The sequence below is a fragment of the Bactrocera neohumeralis genome, chromosome 3 (assembly GCF_024586455.1).
Source record: "Bactrocera neohumeralis isolate Rockhampton chromosome 3, APGP_CSIRO_Bneo_wtdbg2-racon-allhic-juicebox.fasta_v2, whole genome shotgun sequence".
Lineage (NCBI taxonomy): Eukaryota > Metazoa > Arthropoda > Insecta > Diptera > Tephritidae > Bactrocera > Bactrocera neohumeralis.
This window is the reverse complement of record NC_065920.1, coordinates 34,213,216-34,237,989: the sequence shown is the minus strand read 5'-3', so window position 1 is coordinate 34,237,989 and position 24,774 is coordinate 34,213,216. Positions and strand designations below refer to the sequence as shown.

Here is a 24,774-nt window from a genome sequence, read left to right as displayed (position 1 = left end):
AATTTGAAATTTGTGCTACGTGCCGCATAAAAATAATTCTTACCTTCAATGTCTATAATTTCTTCAGCAGCTTCATCAAATAAAACGTCAGTTAATTTTTCCCTAAAACTTTTTTTCGGCATATTTTCCAATTTGTGCGAAAATTTTGTTTACATAAAAATGTTTTTCTTCACCGATCAGCTGTGAATAAATGGTCTTTGCAAGGGTTGCACAGAAACCACAAAATGGACGTTCATTGTTGATGGTAAATATTTGCAATTGCATAATTTCGCAAACTCAGATTCACAAGATTCTGAATTGCCCTAGTATGAATTTAGCTGTGCATCCGTGCATAGAGATTTCAGTTCAGTTTGGAAGTAAAAACATCTTTCTTTATAACACCAAAAATATTAAGACAACAGTTCACCACATTTGTACACAATGCGTTGACCAGGAGCTGCAAATATCAAGTAAATATAAATTCTCAGATGGGCATCATCAAGCGAGTTCTGTGTGTGGTTTGTTTGTCGTAAACAAATTTGATCCTTTATTGAAACGAGACTACTATTTGGACATTTTGGCGCCATTTGTCTGACATTTCTTCATCACCACATGTCCATTTATACCCTCGGTTTGACCTACTCAAATACCGATAGTTCAAAGAATCCCGTGGACGCTGTGAAAATGATGTTCTACAATTACATATTCCATTAAAATACTTACACAGAGACTTAAGTTGAAGAATGTTTTGAAGTGTTATTGGAAACCGACGTTTTTCAACAGATTAGTCAAATTTATTTGTCGAACGCCCACACTTTGTTTGCAACAACAAATATGTGAGCCTCTCTTTCATACATATAAATTAAGTAAAAGGCATTCTTATCATTTTCGAGTGTCTGTCGTAAAATTCAATCCTTGACACTTGCAAGCGGAATGCTTGTAAGACTGTGTAAGTACTTGTCTACTAACGCGTGCGTGCGTGTGTATCTGTAGTTCTCTCAGTTGCCGTCTTTTCATTTAGCTATTGTTGACGTTGAATGCTGGCTGCCATTTCTCGTCTTTCATTGTTTACTCGCGCCACGAAATCACGCAGCGCATGCTTTTGTGTGCCTCTCTTCAGTTGTACATACGTAATCTTATCCTTAATAAGCTGAAGATTGATAACAAGGAGAAGTGAGGCAAGGCTATACAAATTTTACAATATTTGTGGACTACTGCAGCGTATTTTAACAAGGCGTGTCAAAATAAATAAAAATTATCTAAGATGTGCGATTTTTTGTGCTTATCTCAGCCGAGTTGTTGATATCTGTCACTTAAACAAACAAAAGTATTGTTTACCACCGAGGGATAAATGTTGTCATGTTTACAGTTATTTTATAAGTTCAAAAGTTGATCTAAGTCAAAGAGATTCATAAGCATAAGGTGCTTATTAAAAGTTATAATTATGAAAAATTTTCGTACATAAAATTTGTATGACGTAGCGTAGAAAGTTGACACTAAGAAAATTATTTGACTTATTTATGCATAAAAATATATTTTAGGTATTGAGCAAAATGGTTAATTTTTTTGTGACTGCAGTCACTGCCCTAGTAATTTCTCATTGAACTCCATCAAGGCGTTATCACGTTTTCTCGCTTAAGATTAATTTATGTATATGCCAAACATTAGTAAAAGATGTTACAGTTGCGACATTAAGCATCTCTTTTGAGCTAAAATGATCAGTCGACTCGACTTCGTGTCGAAACGAGCTTTACCTAAACTAGGATTAAATTTACATTAAATTAAAATATGGAGACCTTCTCATCAAACACTTGTTCGCTATTGACTAGAATGAAAGTAACTAGTGGCTTCCACTAATCTCTTTGCAGAACTATTAGAGAAAAAGTAGAGAAACTAATCGCTCTCAAATAAAAGGAGATATTTTCTATAATAATTATAAAGGTAAGTAAGAATTTAATATTTGCAATAATTGTAATTTATTTATTTATCAAATTTTTTACATGTTTGCAATTATTGGTATATTCGAAAGCAAGAAGATTTGGAAACTATTTTGAAATTGAACACAAAATTCAAAAATCAAAATTTTACAGCACTAACGTTGCTATACTCTTCCAACCTGTTGCTATAGAGTATAATAGATTTGTTCACCTAATGGATGTATAGTATGTAGATAAATATAAGGTTATATAATATATTTATAAATGATCATTATAACGATCCGTCCGTCCGCACTACGCACCAAATTAAGATAAAGAACTGTAATTTGGCACAGCAGATTCCAGTAATAATTGGCTAAAGATTTTGAAAAAGGGGCGTGGCCTCGCCCTCTAATTTAATGTAATATCATATAAATCAGTAACTAAACACGCCAGAGGCATTAAACTTTTCCGTCCAGATGGTATGAGAGGGCTTAAAAGAGGGCGTACTTATTAAAACGATATAAAACTTTGCGCGAATAGTGCCTTTGAAGTATGCCACCCTATTTCCAGAAATTAAATTGTTAAAGCCCCTAAGAAGTTAAAGTTGACTTTAGACCGAAAATATCGGTCAATGTTTTTTTACAGTACAAGACAGCAGTTGAATGGATGACAAACTGGAAAAAAATTTCGGCTGTATAAAATACTAATATTTAAGTAAGTTTATTTTTTTAGTAAGTTTAGTAAAAATTTGCGAAATAAAATTATTTCTTCACAGGTGATTACTATAATATATATAAGACCCAAAGGGCCTTTTCGGATCGATATTCTTATAGAACATAAGTAGAATATCTCCGTAGCACGTAATTAATCTATTTGACGGGAATCACTGAAACTAACAAATTTAAATTTAGTCGATGTTAAACATTTTGGCCAACAGTGGTTGATACAAAGATATGATTAACGACAATGTAATCACAACTTAACGATTTCTATGTACTCTGGTTAACTGTAAAGTTTTTGAAGTATAGCTTTTACGAATGTAATTCGTCAATGATTAAAATCCTTACGTTTTCAAACAAATTTTCAAATAGTTTCAGATAGTTTCTTAACCACCGATATTTCAGGAGGTTCATCATACCTTCATGGTTATTTTGTCAATGAAGTTGTCAGATCATTTGCGCTAACTCAACTCGCCAATATCACTTGAATTGTTCGATGCTGCTGCTCGACTTCAAACAAAACAAAAAGAAATAGTAAATAAGTGAAAAAAACTGGGTAAAAAATTGGAATTTTGGTCTTTTATTTAAATTTATATAGATACCCACGAGTATTGGGCTAAAAAATACACAATAATCGTTATGATGGAGTAAAATCTAGAATATTTTTTTTAACTCTCTAAAAACAACGTAAAATTGGCTGCTTAGCGATAACCTCAAGAGGCCTCATCCAATTTAAACAAGACATCGTAACAGGTGTTAATGCCACGCGTACCTATTTAATTGAACTACTGCAAGGTTTCTTTAGCATTAGCACCTGTCGTTCAGAGAGTTTCACACAACGACACATCCTCCCTCTGGGGTTGGGGATGTTTAAACGTGAGAGTATTTAATGCAGAGAACATATAACATACGGTTGCTCTTCGTAAAGGATCTGAGTAATGCCAGGTTAACATTATTTATTATCTGTATAACAGTTATTGCAAGAAATGTAACCGTTGACAGAGTTCGCAGCTGTAAGAGCGCGACGCTTACATGCGGCGAATTCAACAACAGCGCATTAGCAGTGCGCCCAGCATTTACAGCTGCTTTCATGATAAAATTTCATTCTAGAGTAATGACTGTAGTTTCTAACAGCGTCTGACCCAGAAAAATGTTAGCTTTTGGCCCACTTTAGCCTTGTTCGCCGCTCTTTCACGCACTGCTCCACATTTGCTCCGCTGCTAAATAAATGCTGCTCACTTCTGGCAAGCCTCATTTGCTTGCCTATTCTCTCTTCCGTGCACATAGAGCGCTTGCACTCTGAGCGCCAGCGCAGCTGTTATCAAATTTAGCCGGCTTGTCAAACCTCTCTGTGACTTTTTATGTACTCTTATCAGCAATGAAATTTGGAACACAACAATGGCACAGCAATAACAAAAGGCAGCTGTAATGCATTTACTGTGCAACTCAATTGAAAACAAAATTATAGCTGACACGCAGTACGCTCACGGCGCTCTCAATTTATGCTCCAATACAAAGGCCGGGGGTGCAAGAGACAAACGCTACCTACTACCTAGCTACACACATATTAGATGTTTACTTTGTCCGCTTGCCCTACACGATGACAGCAAGAACCAAGCGACAACAACAACAACAGCACACATATGTACGTGTGTGGCAGCCAGCTGCTTTTGCTCGCTGACTGTTCGACTCAATGGCACGCGTTCCCTTGCCAACCGACGAACAAATTATGCTGTTGCCGCAGCCACTGACTACCAACAACACTCTGACGCCACCACCGCTAGCACCACCACCAACGCCAACGCCAGAACCACCGACAACGTCACCGCCGTCGTCATCGTCATCGTCGACGCTGTATGCATTGCCTTTGCTCTTTACTGCTCCGGTGCTCTGTTTATTGGTGGCCCATGTCGGACACTTGGCTCGACTTGCTGTGCTGCCGAGGAAATTCAGTCATTACAGACGCGCGCGCTAAGAAGGTTCGTTACATACGGATATTCACTGTCAGAGAGTAATTCAAATCTTTCAAATTCAAATAACTGTGTAAAAAGCAGCTATAAAAAAAATTTACAAGTGTATTTGTGCGTTGTCGGGTTTGGCATGAACCATAGTTAATCGCCGTTGATTGACAGTTTGCCAATTTGAAATCGAAAGTGCTGTTCGCAACCATTGCCACATTGAGCTTTGGCTATAATTAACGGTTACACTGGTTAACGGAGCCGTATAAATTGAAAGGAAATATTTTTGGAAATACAAAAAATAACGGTAAAACATAACACCTTTAAAGGGGATTAAGTGTATGGTTTAGTTAAAAAAGCAAAATTTTAATGAGATTCCAAACTACACATGTACCTACAAATCTCCGACCCAATTTTGGCTTCAATTGGAATGTTTTGAGTGCTTTGCTAACAGCATAAACCGTTAAAGTGATTTTTACTGCCAAAAACGGAAACAACATAAAAGGAAACAAACGTAAACAATTATTGCCGTTTGTTCTTTTCAATTTAAAATCAACAGTAAATGTGTGCATTTTAGTAGTGTTAATAACAGTTAATTGAAAAAGTGATCGTTTCTTGATTTTTCAGTGTCACGACACCAACCACTTTATTGTCCTCTTGGAATGCTATCAAAGTAGGTACATACATAAAAGTATATGTAAACATTCACACATTCAATATAACCCGCAGACGATATGTCAGTAATTTAACTTATTTTCGATCCTATTTCATAACATAAGTCACAGTGAAACCTGCTTTGTACCTACTAACCAAATTTTCTGCTTTCGTTTGAGTCCTCAGCCAAACTTTCCAAGTTCTTAAATGGTTGTAACTCTGAAACAATTTTTTTAAAAAGTGCGCGTGATCTTCAACAGTAAGTAATAAAAAATAAATACGAAATTAAAAAAAAAATAATACTTTTCTGGGGAAACTGTAACTTTTCTAAAGCTGTTTTAATCTATGCGATCAACGTCAAACTCAAAGGAAATATTATTGGATATTATGTTTTTCAGATAAATGTATGATGCCATATTATCTAAGCAGGCAATATTCAAAGGTGTCTTTTAAGAGATGAGTCGCGATCGTAATAATTTTAGTTCAGAAAATAGTGCTCCAACATATTATTCCATCCTCAAAATAAATTAAATTAATATGTAAAATATATAAAATAAAAATATTGAATGCTGAATATAAGATGCGGTTTATAACCATTAAATTCTGAATTTATGAATTTCAAAATTTTTAATTCTGAAATTTTTTATTTGCCTGGTGTATTACGCGATCATTTCTTATTAGATATAAATACATAAATATTCATAAGTACTATAGTATACATGATTTCGATCCTCAAATTTCATGAATGCGAAGATAGCAGTTTTCTTTCTGATTTTAACACGCGCGATCTTTTTATCATATACATATGTATGTACATACATAAATTAAACGTTGAATATTATCTCTGAGTGTTAACTGGGAAATTGTTTTGAAAAAGAGTTAGCTTCATGTTAGGATATTTATACTACATTAATACCGCATATAATGTTAAGTCATCTCAGCGTTAAGCTTTGGAGTTCTTAAGAGTAACCGTAAGTATTTTAAATTAAATGATCATAAGATGGCAGTACTTTTAAACGACCGTAATCCACCTCGAGATTAACGCGTAAAGACCTACAGTAGGCATAAGTTATCTGAAAAAGTAAACCGAAAATCTGCTGAATAAGTCAGTGTCATTTTATCCTGCAACTTTTCATATACATATTTAAGTTCGATCTCTCTACAATAAAACCTACAAGATTCGACAAAGTGCAACTGTATTCTGTTTTTTATAATTTTAGTATCCAGATTCTAGGCTTTAGTTCATTAGTATCTTATCTGACCTCGGACATACTGCTGTGATCAAATTGAAAGGTAAATTTTTGATTTTGTTTTTCGAATCGGTAAATTTTTTGTGTAAATTGGTAGTACTGTTAGTGACATCTGTGTTAAATTTCACGTCAAAACATTCATTCGTATTTGAGATACGCGTCGTTTTGTGAGGCTTTAAAAGAGAATCCTTTGATTTTTACTATGTCCGAATTGATTGAACAAAGAAGTGCAATAATGCACCATCTCATACTGCATTGGTTATTCGTGGTCATTTCGCCACATTTTCAACTAATATCGTGCCGCAACCAGCGCATTCGCCTGATTTACCTTCGTGTAACTTCTGGCTATTCAACAAATTCACATGACCACTCAGAGGACACCATTAAGATTCAATTGAGGATATAAAATCTGAATCGAAGAAGCTATCATGGCCATCACGACGGAGGATTTTTCCAAGTGCTATAATGACTGGAAAATTCGTTGGCGTAAGTGTATTGCAGCGGGAGGAGATTACTTTGAAGGAGATGAAATGGACAAAATTATTTTGAAAATAATGCCTTTGAAAACGAAGTTTTCTAAAACTTTGTACCTCATAAAAGTTGTTAGTTTCCTCTCTGTTTTCAACTTACTACGACTAAGAATATATAGAATCAAAGGAGATAGATCTTTATTTTTTGAGATACTTGGTTAATATTATTGCGACAGGGGTTGGTAAATTGTAAACTGCTTGTTAAATTTTTATATATTTCAGACTTATTGTTTTATCAATTGTCTGTTATAAATGCAAATAAGACAATTAACTTCTTTAAAACAAGTATTTTTCTGCCTTATTTACAAATATTGTTTCTTTTTTCAATATGTTAGATATTGCTTTCTTTCTTCTTCGAATCTTTCTGAAATATTTAATTGATTTATAACTTTCATAGAAAAATCTTAGCTGCAAAATGATCCTGAAACTTATAGTGCTAAGTTTCTTTAATGTATGTAATAGAAATATTTATAAACAAGAAAAAAGCGAAATTATAAAATCAATATATTGAAAATTATTTTAAACGATCGTTGATCAAACCAAAACTTTAAGATAGATGTGTAATGTGATGTGTAAATAATTTTATGTTGCTGGATTTATCGTCTCTGAGAGATATAAACTGTCTTCGACTAGCCGAACGTTGGAGAGAAGCGAATGGAACAAACAATATCGTTTTTTCTACTGCGGTGCAATCCTATGCTAACATGTTGCGATCCTATCTTTCGTGGAAAAATTCAGTAACTCTTTATTATTATTATTTTTTAATCTTTGAAGAGGTATCCGCATACTGTCTAATACGAATTCAACTCCATAACTTTGCTGTTAAGCGTAAAAAAGCGAATCGAAGACTGCTATTTCCCATTATCTTAACTTATTGAACCAACACAAATAAATAAATTTTGAAATATTCAATTATGATTGTGGGAATCTGTTACTTATTGTGGAATATACAGTAAGCTTATCCGAACACTGCTGTATTTGAAATACAAATAATAGTATATTGTGAGTGAGATCGCAAATTATGCAAATTAAATTTACAAGAAAATCTTACGAAATTTATAAGGAGTTTATAACTGAATTGAAATAGAAAAATCCTCCCCAAAAAAATAATGAACAAACGAAGCGAACACTGTATAAACATTTAGCCTGCGCTGCATAGACAATTTTATCTATTTTGCCACACCATCTGGGCTGGTAAATACCCAAATGCGACTGTGGTCAATAATCCCCATGAAGAATGTGCCTGTCGATCAGCGATTTGTAGCTTTCAGTTTTCGGCGATTTGTTATTTTAGATTTGATTTAATGATACTTTCTTACTAAACACACTGCTACTAAATTCTCCAAGTTACGAGTGAATATATCTCTGTTTGTACTATGTGTGTATGTGTGGCATCCAATCGCAGGAACTAAAAGAGTGTATGTGTACATGTGTTGGTAGTCAAGGAAACGTCACAGCGATCAATGGATATTTTCGGAAAGAAAATGAAATATCGACACAGCAGAGCTGAGTGGAATTATTTTTTTTCAAAAATTTATTTTTAATTTTTAAAGCATGAAAAATGCCAGTGCGAAGTGAAAAAATCGAAAATGCATCCATCAAAGTGTCAGTGGGACTGTCGGCAGTTTAAGCACCCACAAAGTGGTTGAGAAGTTGAGAAGTGATTTTCAATAATAAAAAGCAGCAACAAAAACAAAAATGCTGTCAGCAATAATAATAAAGCAGGAAAAGTAAGCCAACGGCGCTTTGTCGAATACAACAACAAACGCACACACATTTACAACAATCAGCCGAGATGGCGTGAAAATCGGAACACCAACAACAACAATAACTAATGCAACGTGAAATGCGAAAACAGAGTAATGACAGCAACGGCAGCAACAGGGCTAAATGTAAATTTTCGCGCATTTTTCACAATCGGCTCACACACACACACACACACACACGCCAACACATCAACTACCAATAGCAAATGTAGCTCCGTATGGCTCAAACCTACTGACAATTTGCATATAAGCGAGTTTTTATTTACGCGCGTTTGTATGTATGCGCCTGTGTGGGTGTTGCTTTGCATACCGCTGTAGAATTTTTCTGCGCATGCATTTGACTACAATACACCGTTCTGCAAAAAACGAAATCATTGCAAAAGGGGAAATCGAAAAACCGCCAGTCAAACTGGAATTTCGAAATGGAAAAAATCCGAGCGCACGTCAAGCCATGCCGCCGCGCTTGGGACGCGTAGAGGCCTGTGTGAAAAACGCTGAATTTTTAAGCACGATCGCTCTGAAAAAACTATGCATGCATATGCAATGTATGCGTAAATGCTTAGCACATGCAGTGCTTCAATTATTTTTGTGTTTTCCTTTTCTTTTCTGTTTTTTTTTTTTTTGATGCTATACCGAAGAAGGGACCTACAACAAAAAGAAAACATGCTTCCATTGAAATGGAAAGTCAAAAAACAGACAATGACAACAATTTGTCGCTTTTAGAAAATCCTACACGAAGGCAACATACCGTCGCGCCCCCGCACATCCAACAACACCAATGCCTTTTCGGCTTTTGCTTAATGAAAATGCCAGCAACGCGCTGCCAGACCGGCGGCCACGTCGCCCGCGAAGCGCGCACGTAACTGTCAAATTCACGGCAGCTCATCCGCACTTAGCGCATATTGTATATGCATATAACTGTACATATGTACATATGCATATCGTCGCCTATTCAGCTATTAAGTGTGCGCGCTGATTGATTTTTATGGTGCGCACCGCAATTTGCCTGAACGGGGACTCACCAGCGCAATCTTAAGAATATTTCCCACTTTGAGGAATTCCACGAGCGCTCGACAAATCGCACAGCCACCCTACACAACTACAACTTAAGTGTGTGTGTGTGTGAGCGCTTAGTGCGCGCTATTGAGTGTGAAGCGAGTGATGCCGGGAAAGTGGTCGTTTTAAATACCCTTGGCTGTTAATATGCACTTCGCCAAAGCACAATAAAGGCAAACAAAACAACTAGCAGCCACGGCCACAAAGAAGTAATTTGAATAGTCAGTCATGCATTCGGTGCGAGTGTATTTCTATTTAAGACACACACTTCGGCATGGTTGGTGTAGTGGTTTAGTCATTTGCACCTCACCCACTGACTAATGAAAATTCCAAACGCAATCTCAGCATTGGCTGTAGCGTGATTTGGTGTTGCACTGCTGACTGGCTGCCAATGATGCTGATAATAATAATGAATTTTGCGGAAATTGCTGCCCTCAAGCGTGTGCAGTTGGCCCTGTGCTGTCGTCGGATGCTGCTGCCGCTGCATATTTGCGTGCTCTCGGGACCAGCAAATCAATGACAATTAAGCATGTCATACATGTGTTTGTATATTGTATGTGCTCCCACATCCACGTTGTTCTAAGTTTCTCGGTATTTCTGTTATATCTCTGTCCAACAAGCTGATTTCTGTGCATGCCACCCGTTCGCCATCACAACTATTCTTGGTCATAGGAGCTTTGAAACTCTCAATGCTTGCTCGTTGCACATGTGAGTGTTTCACCCAGTAAACACGAAGAAATTTTTATGTTTTTTAGTGGACTTATGTTCATAATGAGAGTATGAAAGCCGTGACATTTTTATAATCATCCTACATACATATAGATAAATATCAGCAAATTGGCAAGATTCTAGCTAATATGTGAGTAAACTGCTCCCGTCGAACAAATACAAGTTCATGGAGGATAATAAGTAAAACCAAATCAAACCTTGGGCCCGATTTCCGGAATCTCTGTGATTTGTAATAAACGTCTTTAACCCCAGTAGGTTGAATTCATTAACCTTAAATATATTCATAAGTTTTGGTGCGAATTGACGACTACAGATGTCTAGAAATTTTTCTTGAATGGTAATACGTATAATATATAAGGTAAATAAGGTCAAATGTTGGCCGCGGCTACTTCTCAGATTGTCCATCCTATGTGTGGGAAGTAGCGCCCTCTTGTTGAAATCAAATGTCGCCGATATCACGAGCTTCAATTTTGGCCATCAAATAGTTATTTGAAATGGGACTCATCGTTGAACAAAATTTGGCCCGAAAACGTATGATCTTCTTCGAACTTTTCAAGAGCTCATAGAGCGAAGTGGTATCGCTTGGGAAGGTCAAGCGGGTTCAGTGCTTGCAGAAGCTGTATTTTTGTACGCTTTCAATTAAAGATCTCGGCGTAAAATGATCCAAGTCGTTCCATACGTCAGTCCGAGTTGCTGCGAACGGTGCCGAATGAACTCTTCATGGTCTCCGTGTACACTCTTAAGTTCGCCTGCTATATTTTCTTCACTGTGTGCTGGACAGCAAACAGTGAAGTTTTGAGAAGAGTGAACCGCAATAGAGAGTTGTTAAGGACCATAAAACAAAAAAAAGCAGCCTACCTAGGACATATTATGAGGCACTCTAAGTATGAGATCCTACAAATAATTATCCAAGGAAAAATTGAAGGAAAACGGGGTATTGGCCGTAAACAACTTTCGTGGCTTCGAAACTGTCGACAATGGACAGGAATCCAGAACATTGGCAACCTTATAGATGTGGCGAGAGATAGAGAGAAATATGCTGCGATAATTCAAAATCTGTGATATTTTTTATTTTTTATTTTTTTTTTTCAATATACAATATATAGTATATATTTAACATGTAAACCATACATTATTATATTAATATTAAGCTTATTAACATTGTACATATTATTAAATGTTATATGATCACCAATATTCGAATACGAATTGGCAAATAAAGAAGAAGAAGTGCTGGACGTGGTCTATTTGGTCGAACATTATTCAATAATTAATACTGGGTCTTAAGATGGGTGATGGTATTTCGAATAGTACGTTCAGTATGCCGATTATGTTGACCATAAGTTGAGCGAAGTGCGCGAAATACTTTCTTTACAGAACGTGAATTTTCGTGATATTTTCATGATGATATGCCAAACAATACTGAGCAAAAATAAACAGACACCGTCCCGGGCTTTGTTTGATCTTGACTCTTTGGAAAAAAACGTTTTTATTTTACATATTCTGATTCTACTCAATTAAAGAGAGCAGAAAAAGCAATTTTTAATAAAAAATAATTTTGATATTTTGGGACGAATTCAGAAACTTTGTTCAGCATTTAGCACAGCACTTTCACGATTTTTAAAACCTTTTTCTTCAAAACTAAACTTACTGATTTTGGCTCTACGGATAAATATTGTATAACTTATTCTTGGGAATCGTCGAATAAAGGACGAAAATGACTAAACCTATAAGTTTTCAGTTTGAAACTGATAAATAGAAAGCTCTAAAACTAATACTAATAAAACTTATCTAATCTTAAACTGAGTGTTATTAAATGAACTAAATAGAAGAGCTTTCAATGTAAATTTTTGGTGATGGGTTAGTGTCAAGTGCTTTTCAATTTAAAAAAGTTTTTAGAAGCGTGTTTAAGATGATAGGACTCTGGAATGAAGTAAAGGCAAATAGGTGCTAAAGAAAATATTAGAAAAAGAGAAAATCTAATCCCTCTTCACTGAAATATTTCGAGGTGGAAATATTTGTTGCAACATAACACAAAACTTTCGATATAAATCTCTTTATTTGGCATAATCAAACCATCAAGTGTGTTTTCTATTCAAAAAGTGCTTCAGGAGTGGAATGAAAATGGCAGGACTATGAATATATTGCAAGATAAAGTCGAGATGTCCACTAGAAATTATGGAAAAAAATGATTAAAAAAATGTATACAAAATTTTTTCTGATAATTACTTAATGTTTGTAGCAATGTCTGCCGTTGTAATTCCATTGATTTTAAGATAACTAGTTAAAAGGATTGTGGAATACTGGGTATGATATATGAAAATAAATGCATCATCTAAGCATATTTATAAATTTCTATGCAATATGTACACACATATATTATTTATGTGTGTTGACTTAGAGGCAACAATATACCAAAGTGGTAGCATACTGACTTCTAACGAATAAATCACTTAACGGTTCGCAGTATATTAATATCGACGCACATGTACTTGTCTTTGGTTGTAGTTATGTATATGTGACTACTCTTCTGCATAAGTGTAAGTGCAGCAGAAAAAGAGGGGAGCAAGCATTATCGTGAAAAGTACCGTAAGTAAGGACTTGTGCAGCCAACACTTTTCTCATACCATTGACACTTTATCAATCGGATAAGGAAATGGATTAAATTCTCGCTGTGCAACATTAGAAGCGCTTACTTCCCCCAAGTCGGCTAGGAGTACATACGTACAATACATACTTATATACATATATGGAACACTAATCGCTATATGTAAGCGTCCTCATATCTTAGAGTGCGAAGTTTATTGTGGGGAAGACGCGTTGTTAATTATTTGCTCTGCGGCAAAGTGTAAATCCAATATTTTTCTTCCAACACTGTCATAATGCGGTGAGGGTGTCTGCACTGAACTATTCAGCCCAACATATGCATTTACCATATAATACATATCTACTCGCACGTAAGTCGGTACATGTAGTAAGCTTTATGTGCACATTCACACTCGTTCAGTTTTCCAATATCATAAATGCACTTGTGGTTTTCACTTTTAGTTATTATGATGAATGTTGGCTCTTACATTCTCTGGTTTAAAAGTGTTTTAGTTTAAAAATTTTATTAGAAAAATCGTTGCCACCCTCAAATCAGTGTGTATTTTCCTAACACATTGTTTAATTGCTCTCATTTTTCGGCAAAATCTTTTAGCCACTCAACACACATTGGGTTGATTGATTTTATTTGCCTTGGAAAGCCATACAATTTTGTGTACTTGTGGCAATCACTCGAGTGTCTGTTGTTTGTTATTGGATTAGGCACACTTGTTCGCCCACAAAACAGTGTGAGTTCTTTCATGCACTTATTTTATGTAATGTGGTAATATTTATATGTACTAGGTATTTCCAAAGTTGAATATTTTTATATTTTAAGAACAAACAAAGCTCTGTTATTCTCGAAATTCTCTAATGGTGATTTTTATAGTATTTAATATAATATTTACTGTTTTTGCTGATTAAATCTTGATCGATGTTATTTTTTGTCGATATGAAAGCTATAATCGTTTTTTATTTATTGTACTTTATTATTATTTAAAAATCTTTACATTGTTGTAGTGGTTAGAGAAAAAACTTGTTTGGGTTTTAATTGATATTTATTGCTCTTATTTTGAGAGGAATCGTTTTACTTTTTCATAAATGGTGAATGATTATTTAATTGGCATAATGAATTTTTTATTGTTTGATGAATATAAATATTTTTTAACGAGTCAACTATTATTGCCATGTTTTTAATTACAATTGTTATTAAGTTCGGGCATATATATACACTTATGGCTAGAATAATAGATGTGCACTTTTGATAAAATAATAGGTCTCGAAAATCCGAATTTAGCCCCAAATATTGGTTAATCAAAAGAATAACAGCGTCCAACTAAATAATTAAAAAATGAGAATTTGGTAATTTGGACTTAAATGAAGTAAGATAGACAAAGTGGAATAATATTTAATATACCGTTATTATTCTCATGCGTTTTATTCAATTTTGGTCCATCCTATTATTATTCCAAGCTGTTTGTATATTTTCGGCTGTTGGTTTTTATAAAAGAAACAGCGTCTCCAATATCGAACCTAGTGATTCTTAGTATGACTGGTGTCGAGAAACTCGATAGCCTCAGAACCACCTCCTAACGAGATTATAAGCGTTTTACAAGTCGTTAAGTGGTTCGAACGTTCACAAAAGTGACAAATAAATCGCTGAACATGATAGTAGAATTTTGGTTGCTAAATGCTGTTTCCAATCTCATACTTCAATTTACCGTACAGAATTTACGGTTCTTTCCCGAAATGAATATTTCCATTTTCAACACAATCCTCGGCGTATGATATCGTCTCTAATATGTTCTTTTATACCAAATTTCGTTGGTTAACCCTCACGCTATGATACTTGCTTTTTTCATTAATGGAGCTTACTTAAAAATGTTTGAAATATTTGATGCGTCGCTTCGGAGAATGTTACACAAATTTTTGACTCCCCAGTTCAGACCAAATGTTGTAATCTAAAAACAATTGCTAGCTTAAAGTAAATGGACTATTTATTCTCTAATTTTTATTAAGAAAGTTTTGCCCCATGGAAGAGATTTTATTTGTGGGTACAACGTGGTACATAATTTTATATCGATATATTTCGTGTGCGGAATTGTTGCGAATGTTGGAAAAGGCTTACGCTGATACAGTTTCATCAAAAACACAAGTCTACGAGTGGTCGAAAATCGTTGAAGACATGACTAGTTATGTACAACCTTCGACGTCTTCAACTGATGAAAATATTTAAAAAGTGAAGGATATGGTGCTTGAAAATCGTCAGGCAAGAGTTAGAGAAATTGCAAGAGAGATCGGCTTCTCTCGTGAGTTCGTTCGAATGATTTTGGTGAATTTTTTGGGTATGAAAAGCGTTTCAGCTCGACTCGTCCCGCAGAATGTTTTTCAAAACGCAGACCGTAAAAAAGTTTCTTTGAACATGCTTGATCGTACGAATTCCTATTCCACATTCATGAAAAGCATTATAACTACAGATGAGGCATGGGCTTTTGATTTTAATATGCAAGCAAGTCTACAATCATCGGAATGGAGGGGAAAAAAACGAAACAAAAAAAAAACCGCGAAAGACGTTCAAAAAGCCAAGTGATGCTCATCGTTTATTTGACATTCGTGGTTTGCTGTATCATAAATTTGTTCCAGAGGGACAGACGGTCAATAAAGAGTTCCATTTGGCAGTATTGAGACGTTTGCGTGAGAATGAATACCATCGATCAACCACCGTATTTGCCAGACTTAGCTCCGTGGGACTTTTTCTTGTCCCCCAAACTGAAATTGCCGATCCGTGGAACCGTTTTCAATCGATTCGAAATTCCCAGAAAGAGCTGAAGGCCATACCAAAAAGTGCTTATGAAAAGTGTTCCGAGGACTGAAAAAATCGGTGGGGATTGCTTTGAAGCCGTATTGATGAACAATAAAATGTTTTGCGTTTTATTTACAGCTTCCTGGATTTTTTGGCACAATGTAATGTAAAAAAAAAAAAATTATTACTAAAAGTTGTATCCAATAACTGTACCTGATAGCGGTAATTTTAACTTTTGCTAGCTCTTTTTTAAATTTATCGATAATGCGTATTACCCTATGATAAGTTGTAGTGGTTTATAAAAGTTAAAAAAAAATAGAAACATATCTAGCAAGGCGCTCACTAAAACAATATTGCTCAATTAGGCCGATCATGTTTAATAAAAACAAATTTTAATCCACTTGTGCTGACAATATCGCAGCTATAATTGCTTTCTATGATGCACTAAGAGCAATTGAAAACTCGTGAATCGGCAGTTTTATAATAAAAACTTCTGAATGTGACTGACAGCATGCGGCGCGTGTGGGCCTGCAAAATGTCAATCATGACTCTTACACTCGTCTTTTGTGCGCAAATGTATGCATGTTGTGATATTGAGCAGAGAGTTAATAGCATATTCACACTCTTCGTGCTTTCATAATAGCTTTGGCGCCATTGCCTTGAACATACAATGATAGATATGTCAAAATATTGAGCGCTTAATTGTTCGAAATAAGAATTCATGTAAAATTTATTTTAATTGAGGGAACTACTGTTGTTTCTTGAGTTGAAATAATTTCAAATAAAATTTAATTAACAATTAACACTTACACTTCAAGCAAATTTCCACGCTGTTGTTGAGAAATATTTTGATTTATATTTGGATTTGTGGCAAGGAGCCTTATTATTTTGTAATTTGTTTGACAAGCTGCTCTATCAGCCTAGTAAAATATTGATATTTCATTTTCGGCGAAATACCGCAGGCAGCAGCAAGTAAAAACAAGAAACATGCAACGGTAGTCAAATATAAAATAACACCATACACAAGGAAATACGTACATATGTATGTATCTAATAACGTGTGTGGAAGCACATTACCGAGAGCAATGCTGCGCAAGGAACTTCCAGCATCGAAGTGCTCACATTTTACAGCTTCCAACTAGTGCCGGAGGAAAATGAAAATGCGCATCATCAAGCTAGCGAGTGAAAATCCTTTTGATGTCAGCGCAGATTACGCCGCAGGCAAACGATGTGACACGCTGCCACTGCCGCCGTGTCGCCCGAAAAACATTTGAAACGATGACGCTGTGCGCGTTAAAGAAAACAAAACACACATACGAGATACCACCATGTGAAACAGTTGCAAAAGCAGTGTTGTTATTGTTACAACATATGTACATACATACATATGTATGTAAACGGTGAAAACCAGTTAACAACTAGACCGGAAAGCAGTTTTGGAAAGCTGGATCAAAACAAGAAAACTCGTTAAACTTCGTGAAATATCTCGCCAAATAAAAGAGTTTTCCATACAATCACTTGATTCCCATCATTCCGTTTATGATAATGTTTTCGGATATTGTAGCCTTTTGTCAAATATAACAGCTTTTCATATAAGTTATATGAAATAAAATTTAGTTTACGGTTTCTACTAGTTACTCGTTGAAAATTAGTTTTTAACTAGCTGATTTTACCACAGGTTATACAAATACATATGTATATGTGGAAATGCACACATATGCATTATTTATATTCCTGTCATATATTTAAAGTTACAAACTTTAACTGCATCATCCGGCAAGCGAAACAAAATTATTATTAAAACAGTGAGCAAATGCATTGAAAACGCTATAGCGCTAGCGCTGCAGAAACACAAGGACGCATGTGGGCTTTTGATTACTGACGTGTGTGCGAGAAAGCAGTCAAAATTTCAAAACTATTCTTATTAGCGAAATTGGAAATTCAAACTAAACATGCTAATTCGATATCAAAAATGCAAACGAAAATAATTCTGTGTGAGCAGGATATTAAAAAAATGCAAGTGGTTATACAGTATTCTCTAGATAATAGCAACCTGTAAAAATGCGAACGGTTACGTGGTTTAACATTATTGCTATAGACTAGTCACAAAAAGACAGTTTACCCTAATCTTATTTTATCGACGGTCAAATCTCTCTGATTGGGAAGTTAAAAAAGTAATATTGTTCGACAGATGCAGGTGCAGATAAGATGTTAATGTTTACCTGGCAAGTGTTTCTTGTTTTGGTCATGGAAAGTTTATGCCTGTTTCTCCTTCGCTCTGACTTCTTGAGTATATAAATAAGTATAAACAGGGCTTGGGTAAGCATAGTTTGTCAACTTGCTAAGTTCTTGCCGAAAAAAATTAGGTAAGTGATGGATCAAGAACGCAAATGACTTGTTCCTGTAGAATGCTCATTGATATCTTTGAAATTTTCTGAAGCAGGCTCAATACAGTATTAAAATTATATGTTTTGACATCTTCTTTTGTACAATATTTTTGTCAAGCTTGTGATAATGTCTTCCATTGGTTCTAGAGATATAGAGTTCGGTTAATTACATGGAGTAAAATTCTTTAAAATGTCACAATTTAAGAATCATTATGGTAGAAATTGAGGATTGCTTTACCGACGCCTATTATTTAAGTTGTGCTGAGATCCGAAACTCGTGAAGTCTTCTTCTTGGCTTTAATTATCTATAATACTACTTTTATTATATTTACTAAGCAGTATTAATTAAAAAACAAGTAAGAAAGTGCTCAGTTCGGGTGTAATCGAACATTTTATTCTTTTGCAACTTGCAAAGATCAAATCCTGTAACGCACATTGCTTCTTAACTTATTCTTCAAAATCTATGACGTTCCCCCCAACGTAATCAAATTTGGCCCTAACACACCAATGCCAACGTTTATTCCAATCCTCGAAACAGTTATTAAAGTCAATTTCCAGAATAGCCTTTAATGCGAATAGCGATTCACGTTTATGCGTTCAATTAACCCAAATTGTTTTCTCCGTAGCGATTGTTTGAGTTTGCTGAATAGTCAGAAGCCACACGGAACTAAATCAGGCAAATACAAAGATTCCGACACGATATTAGTTAAAAATTTTGCAAAAAATACTCAGTTTCATGACATCCTGGTAGTCGAAAAGTATTGTTTCACTAAGATTAATGGGACGCTGTTTTCCAAAAAAAGTTATTTTTTCTTAGTCCCAACTGATCTTTCAAAATGGTTTTCACTGATCCTTCCGATACTCCAATGATGCCAGCAAGATCTCTGACTATTAATAATCGGTTCTCAAGCAACCATTCCTTTATGTTATAGATGTGTTGATCATCAATTGATGCTGGTGGCCGTCCCGGACGTGGTTCGTCGTCAACGTGTTGTCAACCCTCTTTAAATAATTTATACCAATCAAAAACACGTGAACGCGATAAACAATTATCATCGGATGCATTTGATTTTAGACACAAAATTTAATGAAACTTCTTTGTTTAATAGTCGTAAAATCGTCTAATGCTGTATTGTTTCACTGACAAGCAGACGGACACACGGACAATTGTATGAAAAAACGCGTCTTGTAGTAAAAGTAAAGATCCGTATAATTTTTTGCTTTATGGTTTGAATTACATCAATCTCGATATTTAGTTCCAAAGTTCACCATCAAATGTTATTTTTCGACAGGAATACAGGAATTCATTCTCATATTTGGTCATATTGGACTAGAGATAGAAATAAACAATGACTTTATGTAAGAAAAACGTTAAGTTATTTAGTAAAGTTAAACGAAAATAAGTTTAAGTTAAAATAAACTAAATTTAAGTAAAGTTTTACATTATTCGCCAGAAACTCAAAAATATTCATGCTTAGGATTCGGCGACGGATAAAAACACGCAAAGGAAAAATTTTAAAATTCAATTATTATTTTATTGCTACTAAAATATTCCTATGCTCTTATAAAACTTAAAAAAAGTGACACAATTCTCTATATTCACTTTTCATTTTCCTAAAATCTTTCCGAGCTTCTCGCGCAACAAATTATGGATGATATGCACATCTTAGTATTAACGCATTATTATTATATAATATATATGTATTATAAAGATTGCCATTGATTTGGTTTTATAAGACTCTTATAATTTTGTTTACAAAAACAAATTGTGGAATCGGAAACAATTTTTCATTGCTAGTCATTTAGTACATTAGTATTTACGGCAACGTGAGACAACCTGATTCTTCCTATTTCATACACTTGTAAATTGCTTCAGGCCTTGGCCAAATTCGACATTAAAAAATGTTGCGAAAGAGTTCAATACTTATTATTACAAGAAATCGTGAATACGTTACTATAAAATTTGGAATATTCTGACTTGTATTGAAGAAATTATCTTCTACTTTTTTATTGCTATACTTTAGTTCGCGTAAGCTAAAATTATATTAAAAACATTTTCAACTAAGATATATGTATGATATTAACTAAATGTAATATATTGAGTTAATGTGGAAAAAGTCAACCAAGGGTCGAAATTCTTTAAAATAGGGATATGAGGCTTAGACCAATTCCAATTTAATGTCTCTGACGCATTTATTTATTAATTTATTATACTTTTAGTAGTATTTAACAATACCGTTTTAAGAATAGTGGATAAGAAGAGTTGAAAATATATGTTCTGTGCAAATATGGGTAATATAGCTTTATAGGTCTGAATTTGATATCCCTGCAAAATTAATGCGGCTATGAAAAGCGACGCTGTTCAATACCAGCACCTCCGTCAGGATCGGGAAGGACCTCTGCGCGCTATAACCAATAAAGAAGAAGAAAAAGCTTTATTGGTTTAAAAGATATGTTCTTTTAGGTTATAAGAGGCCGGACCATGCAAACTTTTGCAATATTTTAAAACCACTGGTACATTACAGCTTAGTTATGGCACTTTTTACCTGTTCGATTAATGACGTCTTGTGGTCGTGGCAGGGGTCTCGTCCTTAATTTTCCGTCAGAGAATATGTGTACTAAGTTTCATAAATTTATATATATTATATCTATCTCGATTATTGGTAGGTGATACAAGCAACCATTAGGTGAACAAAGCTATTACACTCTGTAGCAACATGTTGCAATAGTATAAAAGTAACCAATTTCAACAGTCAGCAGGATCCCAAGCACGTAAATAAGTGGGCTTCCAAGTGTTTATGTGACATAAACAAACCTTTTCCGACCGCTATCCGCTTTGATTGCTGTTAAGTGAATTGTTTTGAGCGGCGAAGTAAGGCCGCTGCAGAAAACTTTCCTAAACACCCGCAGCTTTTTACTTTTCCCCAACAAATCTATTTTCACATTAGTTACTTCCCGTTGCCAGTTATCCTTAACCAAAAGTAAAAGAATGACACACACATACGTGTAAATGTACTTGCATATGTAGACATACATGTATGTGTGTTCATATGTACATACATACATATCTATGATATATGTGTATCTGTATATGCACCAAATAAAAAAACGAAAACTTGCAGAAATTGTCACGAAGTGCTGGAAATGAAAATACTACTTGCTGTTTACTTTACATTTCGAAGGCAAAAGTTATGTTCTATATGCCTTCTTTACACTTTTATTCTTGACGTATCCTTCTTATTTTCTTTTCTTTTGAGTGGGCAAATGTAATTTCCAAGTGGAGTAAAATGTGGCGCATTAGTTTGCAAAGGCCATTAACAGCAACTGTTATATCTCACAATTGAAGAAGGAGCGCAACATGTACAACACACATATGTATGTATGTATGCTCTCACAAATAAATACAATTTTACACACACACATAAAATATAAAAAATAAATATATAAGGTTGTGTAAATAAATATGTTTTTGAATTCAGCTAAGAAATAAATAAGGAAGTGAAAAACTTTTGAAGCATTTGAGCTAAAACAAAGCAAGAAAAACAATGATAAAACATATAGGAGTGCGAATGCAAGAATACACATACACACATACACATATTGAAGACATGTGCCAATTGTAAGCTACAGTACGGTCAATCGGACAGCTCGTGGAAGCCACACATCTGCTGCGGTGCCGCTGCAACCATACGAGTACGAAGGGTGGCCGTCGCCGTCGCAGTCGCGCTTGTCGCCACAGCCCCACCGGTGGGTCATCCAAGTGCGTTCGTTCGTTAGACGGCCGTTGGGTTCAGCACAGTCTGCTATAGTTCTTTGTTTATTTTTTTCGGTTCTTTTTAGTTTCTTCTTCTTTTCACGACTTCTGTGCACTGCTTCAAAAGCCCTGTGAGCTTTGTTTGCAATAATGGTTTTAATAATTGGATAACACATTGAAATGGCAAAAGTATGTCGAATCCGAAATCTGGGTAACTTGGGTTGGTGTACAAAGTTTCTTTGATCTTTTTTGAGCTGTAGCTGAAAGCATTGGTTTTTGCATTCTTAATGCCCAGAAAATAGGTTACCATATCAAAAAGGTAATAAATACTTAAATATGTTTGAGGGTTTACTAAAAAATCTTTTTTAAAATTTAAATCCACTTTGCCTTAAAAGCTTATGAATCATAAATCATTATGGTTTCACCTTTGCTACACATATTTTCTTAATCATCGAATTACATATATTCTATAAAGTATTAACCCTGATCGTAGTGCCGGTATTACAAGTATACAAGCTGGCGACAGAGCGCTGTTTTAAATTTTCTCTCTAATATCTCACAAGCCAAGTGACCTACCGATGTTTTTGGAAAATGAAAAACTTTGATTCTGCTTGTAGATTATTTTTATTTGGTCTTTTTGATTTTTTTACTCTCAAGTCGAGAATATGATATCATGTAAACGGCCGCCGCCACAGTTGATTGTCATTTGAGCCATTTTTATGGAATTTTCTATCACTTTGGCTAGAACTTCCGGCGATAGGTCCTCACATTCCTGACGGATATTGTCTTTAAGAGCTGCAAGAGTCTGAGGCTTGTAGACATAAACCCGCGACTTCAAAAAGCCCCACAAAAAGAAGTCTGGAGCGGTGAAATCAGGCGATCTTGCTGGCTAGTGCAAATCGCCAAAACGGGAGATTAGGCGCTTGGGAAATGCATCTTTCAGAATATCGGTTGTGACACGCAGTGTAGTGTACCATTGTTTATTTACGTGAGTTCCATTAGGTCACTTAGTGATTCCTTTCGCGTTTAAATAATAGCGAGCAGAAAAAATTCAAACATTCAAATTCGTACTAAATCTTGTGTGTTGAGACTATTGATTCACTCTGAAGAATCCCTAAATATGGAACATTCCTTTACTTTGTTTACTAAGTTTGCTAGGTATACTACACTCATTCAATGGTTTTCTCACTTCATTAGTGGTATCTTCGGCTTTGTTGATATATTTTTCGACTCTCTGGTGCTTGGCGAATAGAAGATATTATACTAGTAGATCGAGAGATTGAGAGCACTGAACTGGAGATATGCTGTCATTTTGATGTATATATTAGATGACTATTCTACAAACTTGCAAGCGCTAAGCATTCTAATTAAAAAGATCATTTGAGAAAAAAATCTGAAGAAATTTTGAAACTAAACTTCACTTAAAAAATCGTTGGCTCGAAACCGGCTGCGAAGTTGTTCAGAATATTCATTGAAAAAAAAAACCCGACCTGCTCTAATGTTTATACTCTTTTATGTCAAATTCAACTCGCTAACTTTGTTGGTACTTCTATATGTCAAATTTTTTACAAAACACATTGAGGAGCATAGACATGGCGAATCGATGACGGCTATCAATCCCATGTCAAAAATAATGTAATCAGCACGGCCCTCGTCTTTTATTCGGCTATTAGGTAGTGAATCAAGTTAAGCTGTCATCTTTCTTTCAAATGCGCGTGTGTGTGCCCAAAGGTTTGACAAATGGAGATATTGAAATGATAAAGAACACATATAAAGTTGTAATATTTCTTCACTTAGTCGCTAATACAAGAACTTAGCACGCGACTAAGTAAACATTTGCCAATTTACAAATATGTAAACCAGTTACTGGTACATATGTACATATGTGTAAACAACTATAATACACAAAATAGTATGTGTTTGCTCGGGACATTTAATGCGAATGCCACGAGCACTCCAACCAAACCTACATATACATATGTACGTATAGGTGTATATGCGGGAGCAAACAACAGGCGTGCCGACAATCGCGGAAGGAGTAAGTAAGCCAGCGCCAAAAGGTATTTCGTGTACAAATTGCCACTTGAAGCGATCGGCGTGCCACTAATCAAGATACTCAGCTACAAGCAGCAACTTAGGGACACTACAAAGGCGAACGTAGAATAAACAGGCGTCCAACGCACACAGCACAAGGTGGTATTAACATAGCAATGCACACACAAGCATACATACATACACCTACATATGGGTAGAATATTAGCGATTCACATGAACAAATTTGCTAAAAGCCGGTACCGTTTGCAACCAAACAACCGGCGGTTATGATGAAAGTGGGCGTAGCAACGCGTTACAAAGCACACACACTTCCATACAACCATTTATTATGTATACTTATATATAAGTATGCATACATTAACATTCATACACATGATAGGTATGCGCGCTGCGGCTTTTGTTGTTTGTATATGTGGAGTGCACTTGTGTGCGAGTGCCCGAAATGGCAATTAAGTAATTGAACGGGCACGCAGCCGCATTGTGTGTGGTGGCGCATACCTCCTCAGTGCCCAACACCTCAACGCACTACACCTCAGCCGCGCCACCGCCTTCCCGCTCAATGAGTATTTGCTGACCAGCGACCAGCATGCTAGTCAGCCGGCAGGCAGAGATATTAGCGCCACATAAACACA

At 35.4% G+C, this 24,774-nt stretch overlaps 1 protein-coding gene across 6 annotated transcripts in view; it reads left to right on the top strand.

The window, feature by feature from the left end:
• The first annotated feature begins 4,559 nt into the window (after positions 1 to 4,559).
• The window catches only part of LOC126753249 (transcriptional regulator ovo), a 129,585-nt gene continuing 109,370 nt past the window's right edge, over positions 4,560 to 24,774 (top strand). The window contains exons 1-2 of one of the 6 annotated variants that reach the window (XM_050464513.1): positions 4,560 to 4,882; positions 5,203 to 5,248. The gene's annotated coding sequence lies outside the window, so the exon portion shown is untranslated. Of the gene's footprint in view, positions 5,253 to 5,323; positions 5,489 to 24,774 lie in introns of those variants that run through there. The other 5 variants (XM_050464515.1, XM_050464514.1, XM_050464512.1 and 2 more) reach the window with 5 other exon arrangements.